This window comes from Manis pentadactyla, chromosome 2, assembly GCF_030020395.1.
Source record: "Manis pentadactyla isolate mManPen7 chromosome 2, mManPen7.hap1, whole genome shotgun sequence".
In the NCBI taxonomy this organism is placed as follows: Eukaryota; Metazoa; Chordata; class Mammalia; order Pholidota; family Manidae; genus Manis; species Manis pentadactyla.
In genome coordinates, this window is record NC_080020.1 from 213,262,631 (window position 1) to 213,268,949 (window position 6,319).

General features: G+C 45.0%; 1 protein-coding gene across 5 annotated transcripts in view; it reads right to left on the reverse strand.

Moving 5' to 3' along the window:
- The window catches only part of CLIP4 (CAP-Gly domain containing linker protein family member 4), a 62,216-nt gene extending 56,556 nt beyond the window's left edge, over window positions 1–5,660 (reverse strand). For 2 of the 5 annotated variants that reach the window (XM_036903605.2, XM_057497302.1), the window contains exon 1: window positions 5,504–5,660. The gene's annotated coding sequence lies outside the window, so the exon portion shown is untranslated. Of the gene's footprint in view, window positions 1–4,020; window positions 4,231–4,673; window positions 4,955–5,503 lie in introns of those variants that run through there. The other 3 variants (XM_057497301.1, XM_057497300.1, XM_036903602.2) reach the window with 3 other exon arrangements.
- Window positions 5,661–6,319: the final 659 nt, after the last annotated feature.

The window sequence follows — 6,319 nt, forward strand, 5'->3', positions numbered from 1 at the left end:
ATCCAATATTTCAAATTTTGACATTAACCTTGCTACACAGATAGGAAAACAACAAGGAACTGGCATCATACAGCAAGGCAATCTTCCTCAAATACTATCAATTTCAAAAAGTAATGCACACCACAAAGACAGCCCACCTTCAACACTACAGCTTCTCAGTGTGGACAGTTAACTCAGAATTTCTACCTCCACTTGCTTGGCAACACATTTGAGCGAAATATTCTATGCAGGGTATGAAGCTTATTTAAAGTTAAGGAACAGAAACATAGTTTAATAAATATCTATTAATGAGCCACGAGGTCGAAGGCACTACAGTAGTGTGGACGTTTCAGAGAATACAAAAAGGAGTAACAGATGATCCATGCTCATCGGGTAGCTTACAATCTATTAGGGTGAACTTAAAAATAACTATAGATGATGAAACAGAATGGCCTATTACAGGAGCTCCTGAGAGTCAGAAACAGTCCAGTGGAGAAAACATCACCTCAGATGTGCCCTGAAAGATGAGTAGGCAGAAATTGGAGCAGAGGTTTATGAGGTGTGCACGTTAAAGGAACAGTAGGCTGGCCCTTGGGCACATCAAAGAAAACAGAGATAAGGCTCTAATGGCTTTTTAGGACTATACTCAGGATCAGGTATATATACACACACAATTCATATACCTGATCAAAGATAAAAAAAAAACACTTAATTCCATGAGCACTGGGAACCACTAATTTTTTTTTTAGAGGTGTGTCTTGATTAAGCTGTGTTTTAGGAAGATTAATCTGATTGCAATCACACTTTGAGACTCAGTCATGTTTCCTACACTCTTAATTCTTCAGCAAAGTAATAAAGTGGTTATCTTTCTGAATTGGTGAGGAGGAAACCATGTTTCAAAATTTCCCTTTCAAAGAGCAGGATTTCCCATTCAAAAATACTTTTTGAAAGTGATCCTCAGAGCACCTTTCACTTCCTTGCACTGTTAAGATCTGTCAAGATAAGAACTGTATTTTACACAATTATCACATGCCACAGGAGCTAGGCTAGTGTCATATACATATTTAATAAATATTCAAATCCTAGATTCAAGGTGGAAAGATGACTCAACAAAACATACTCAACTTTTATCATTTTAGATACAGCAAGTGCAGGGAAGCTACAATATTACATGACCAATGCAGTGAACATTCTTTGTATTTTGTCTCTTCATTGCATGTTTTCCCTATCCCACTTATTTTCCTTCATGAAAAATCCAACATCCTACTTGTCCCACTTAAACAAGTTATTCACCTCTATAAACTTCTGTAATAGTTTTAAAATCCTTCCATAAAAGCAATTTCTGGATCTGAACATCTGTGATACCTGGGAATCTTGTTCAAATTTAGAGATGAACTGATCTAGATTGAGGACATACTTTCATTTCAAATCCTACTATGGTTAATGATACAAATGAGTCAAATGATACAAATGAGTTATTGACACAAATGAGTTTATGATACAAATGAGTAAAAAGTCAGCCCTCATTAACTGTACATAACACATGCTATATAGAATGAAATTTCCCAAACTTCAATATATCTAGAATCCCACCCAACTCTAACCACTCCAAATCAGCTCTGCGCAAATCCAACTTGTAATGTGGCTCCAGTATCTTGTCTGGTCCCTGCCCTAACACACAAAAGAGGCAAATGAAGGTGCCCACTAACTTCTTCAGAGTGGTTCAGGGCTATTAGGGCCTCGCTAATAAATAAATCTGAGGCCAAGAGACTCTCTCAGATTTATTTGGAATATCGTTCAAGAGCAGCATCCTTGAGCCACCCTAATAACAGGAGATCCAAGTTGTGTCTACATGAGTTGAAATCATGAGGACTTTCACTCAACTTCATATGGTGTTTTGGTATGAGTCCTTATTTCCATGAGATTTCTAAAAAAGTAATCTAACCAAAATAAGCATTTAATTATAATTAAAAATAAGCAAAAAATAAGCACTAATCCATTTATTTATTTGTTAATTATATGAAATCTGTTCAATCACTAAGCAGGTATTTACAGTATTTGATACTTAATTAGCTCTAGGCCCTGGAGAGAATGTAAAAGATACTTTCCCTCAAGAAGTTCATTTAGTCATTCAACAAGTATTTGTCCAATGTGTCTTACTAAGTCCTAGGCTGGACATAGCAAAGTAGAAAAAACAGATATGCTCTTACCCTCATGCAGATTATAACCTATAGGGTAGAATTTTTACAAGAAAGCTGTAATTACTGTGTAATTATAACATGTGCTGGATTCAAGCAGGCCAGTGCAGACTTTGTGGGGGTCTAATAATATAAAGCTGCAGTGCCCAACCAGGAACCTGCTGATCACATAAAGCTATTTAAATTAAAAATCCAGTTCCTCCATTGCTCTAGCCCCAAACAAAGGCTCAATAGTCACATGTGGCTAGGGGCTACCATATTTAACAGCGCAGAAAGAACAAATCCCTTGTCACAGAAACTTCTGTTGAACATCACTGAAGGAAACAGTGCTGCTCAAACTCCAGAAAACAATAGACAGATGCCTGAAAAAAACAAGAAACAAATAAAGGCTAACAAACTAAGCAAGCCCATAGTAGCATAATTATACATAATTTACATGGGAAAAGTAAGTCTAAAAATACCCAAATAAGTTTAAACAGAAAGAGTTAAGCTGATTCTATAACATAAAGATCACTAGTGTGTGTGTTTCAAAACTGGAGTTGTTTTAAGCAATACAAGATATTATATAAATATCATTTTTTACAAAGGCCTTACTGGTGGGAACTGTATTTGGTAAATCTGAAATGTCTGAAATAAATCCCACAAGTAATACACCATGTGCCAAATCTTTTATAAAATAGAAATAAACATATTCATTATATTTCAAGATCCAATCTGAAATATAATAAATAAATCTGGTCCATAATAAATAAATGGACAGCCCAGGTAGTCCATATCAAAAAAAGCACTTAAAAATGCATATTTATGGCAGAAAATTGGATAGAACCAGGATGGTTTTGCATCATAAAAATGTAGAAAGCTAGCTAGACTTCTGCCATTTCCAATTCTAGGCTTTTCCTCCATAGTTGCGACCTGTCCTGCACCGCGTGATCTATTCTATACGGTGCATAAGATTCATAAATGACAAATGTCAATATGAAAGTGAGGTACAATTAAGCCGTTGGGGCCGGCCGCTGTTTCTAAGAAGGAGTATGTTTCTTTACTGAAATATTTCAAAGGCACCGACTGAGTCTATGACATTGCTACAATATGAACCACAGTCTAGCTGGGAACATAGTGCAAGTTACTATCCCATGAGAACATCACCCTCTGATGCATATCGAAACACTGTCTCACAGTTTAAACACAAATTGTTTATATAGTCTCCGGATGAATGAACCTGACATCTATCTAATTTAACAGAAACCCATCAATCTAATCCACACGGATGAGGTCTAAACTGCGTCTGTGCTGAGGACAGGTCTCAGCGCAGTTTCCTCCAACTTCCCAATTCCCACGATTCAGAATTAAGGAATCTCACGATAGCAGAGTCATTTGGTTCAACTTCGAATTCCCACTGGCAAATGTTTCTTAAACAATTTAATAAGCAAGGACAGAGATCTGAAGAGGCCCTATTCAGGGAGAAACCCCTTGAAGGGCACGGCTCCCAGCTCAGCTCCGCGCGCAGGCAGCACCCCCAGGACGCGGGCGGTCGGGGCTAGGGCTGCAAAACGCCGGCCAGAACTCAGCGCCGGACACCGCACGGCGCCTTACGCTCAAGCTAAACCGTCCGCCAGGAATGGAAACCAGAAACCCGCAAGCCCGCCGGTGGGCCGCGCCGCCCCAGGTTGGCCTCCGGGAGCCGGCGACACCGGCGCCCACTGCAGGCGGCCACTGGGCTCCCAGCGCCCCCAGGGCCTCTGCGCGGCCTCCCCGAACCGCCAACCGCCCCTCGGGCTCCGCGGCCCCGTCCCCACCCCACCCCGCAACCCCCGACCCGGGGCCGCGCGCGCTCCCGCCCCACCTGCCTCCTCTGTCGTCTAGGGGCGGCCGCTGGGAACGCCGGTGCGCGGACACAAGGCCGAGAGACGCGCCGCTCCGCCCGGCGCCCGTGTCGGGGGCCCGGCCGCGGAGCCTCCCGCCGCGCCACTCCGCGCCCGCGTCCGGCGCCCAGCCTGCCTTCTCCGCGCGCGCTGGAGCCGGGCCCCACGCGGGGTCGGCGCGCGCAGCGCAGGCGCCCCGGGGGCGCGCCCGCCTTAGCCCCAGCCCCGCGCACGCGCCGGGAAGCCGGGCACGAGGGCGGGGGGCGCGCAGCTGCGCGCGCTCGCGTCCTGCCTGCGTCCCCGCAGCCCCTCAGCCGAGGCAAGGTTGGGCAGCGAGGTTAGGATGGTCTGAGGGTCTTCCTGGGTTAACCTTGTGTGAAGGTGGGGCCGCTGTGCAGCCCGAGGCAGCTTTGGGAGGACCCGCGGCCCAGGGCAGTGAAAGGGAAAGCAGCCCGCGGCTGGCTGCACAGGCGCTCCCCCATTGCAAGACCTTCGTTAGCCAAATTTACCCTGCCTACTGAGCTGGAAGCGCTCCTGCCACCGGCTAAGGGGCAGGGACCGCGCCTTACCCGTTTTAGGCTCCCCAAGTGTCTAGCCCCGTTCAGAACCCAGAGTAGGTCCATCAGTCAATTACCTGTTTACAGGTCTTGTCATAAAAAGCCTAGTCAATGATATACCCAGGTTGAGTAATTACATCCAAGGCTGCCAGTGTAGAAGCAGAAGAGTAGTGTCCCAGAAGTTTATTTCCTCTACTGCTTTACTGCCTTCTCCCCCTTTCTCTCCTAGTCCCCTTCTCCATCCCCCAAGAACCAGAAAGTGGTGAAACTGTGACACTGTGAATGCTGACATCCTAGTTCTCCATCAGGTGAAAGGAAAGGTGTTACCTGATATTTAATGAGTCCCCTTAACGAAAAGCTTAATGAGTCCATCGTTTCCCCATGACTGAGAGTTTTAGTACAGGCAGTAGTGTTACACCATAACAACTCTCTCTCTGAGGCCTTTTTGTTATGGCTCTGAAATACAAAGTACTGCACTGTACTTCCACGTTCACCAATCACAGTGCCTGGCAATAGCAGATGTTGCTTTAATGGAAGTCTATTTATGACTCTGCAAGAGCAGAGGTAAGAGTTCAGGGCACAGAGTATCTTTTCCTGTTAGAATCATTGATTCCAGGGACTAGGAAAAGCCCTTGTCCAGTTGCTTGAGCCTCTCTTATAGCATCTTTCCACAAATGGCCACAGTGGAACACATCCAATAACAAAGAACTCACTTCCTTTGAAAGCAGCCATTTTACTTTTGATTACCCTTGTTGAAAAGTTCATCCTACTTTGGGAGCTAAAAATCCAACCTTCTGCATCTCCTCATTGGAGACTTCCAGATCATGTCTGACTCCAAGGCATCTAGGACAAGCATTCTCTATCCCTTAAACTGCTCCTTATATGCCATGGTTACAATCACACTCACCACCATGTCGAGGGACTCTTTACGATGCATCCCTTGTCCAGAGCTCAGAAATGAACAGGGCATCCTGTTGCATGTAGAAAGGAGAGGAACTGAACTTCTCTCTAGGTCCTATGCTTCTATTAGCAAGGCTCAAAATATCAAAATAGTTGTCACATCACGCTGGACTGAACTGGGTGGAGCACACTGCCAACTAAACCCATTGCACTTACACGGTGTTTCAACACCAAGGCCACCCACAGTCCCTGGTCAGCTGCCAGTCTCTCTGTCCCTGCAGGTTCAGCATCTCCCTGCCCTCTCAGGAATGATGATGTGACACAGATGCTCCTCCTCCCTCTGGGGGCTCCACCTCACTCTCCCTGCTCCCATCACACCCTGCTCTAGACTGACCCTGCCCATGTCTTTAATTGGTAAAAGAAGAAAAACAGTCTGCCCCTTGGTTGACTTTAAGCAGCTGTATGTGGGCCCTGTTGTCAGTGAGCCACAGAAACTCATAAAGACCTGTCTGTAACAGAACTTTCCACCAGTAAACAGTTTACTTTTAGTGCTGATTTAAATTACCCCTCTGAGATAGCACTATTAGTAGGTGACAGGGTGTGGCTACTGAGTTGTTCTTCACTTTAATAAAAGTCTCTGTCAGAACCAGCCACGCCACTGGTTTTTTCAGCTACGCCCAAACACCACACAGTACACAGGCAAATTCCCAGGCTAGACAGCCACTAGACAGTCCCACACACCAGGAGGCCTTTGTCCAAAAAACTGAAGTTACTCGCTACCATCATCAAGAATGCAAGCACTCATTAGAGTCATGCTTCCTGA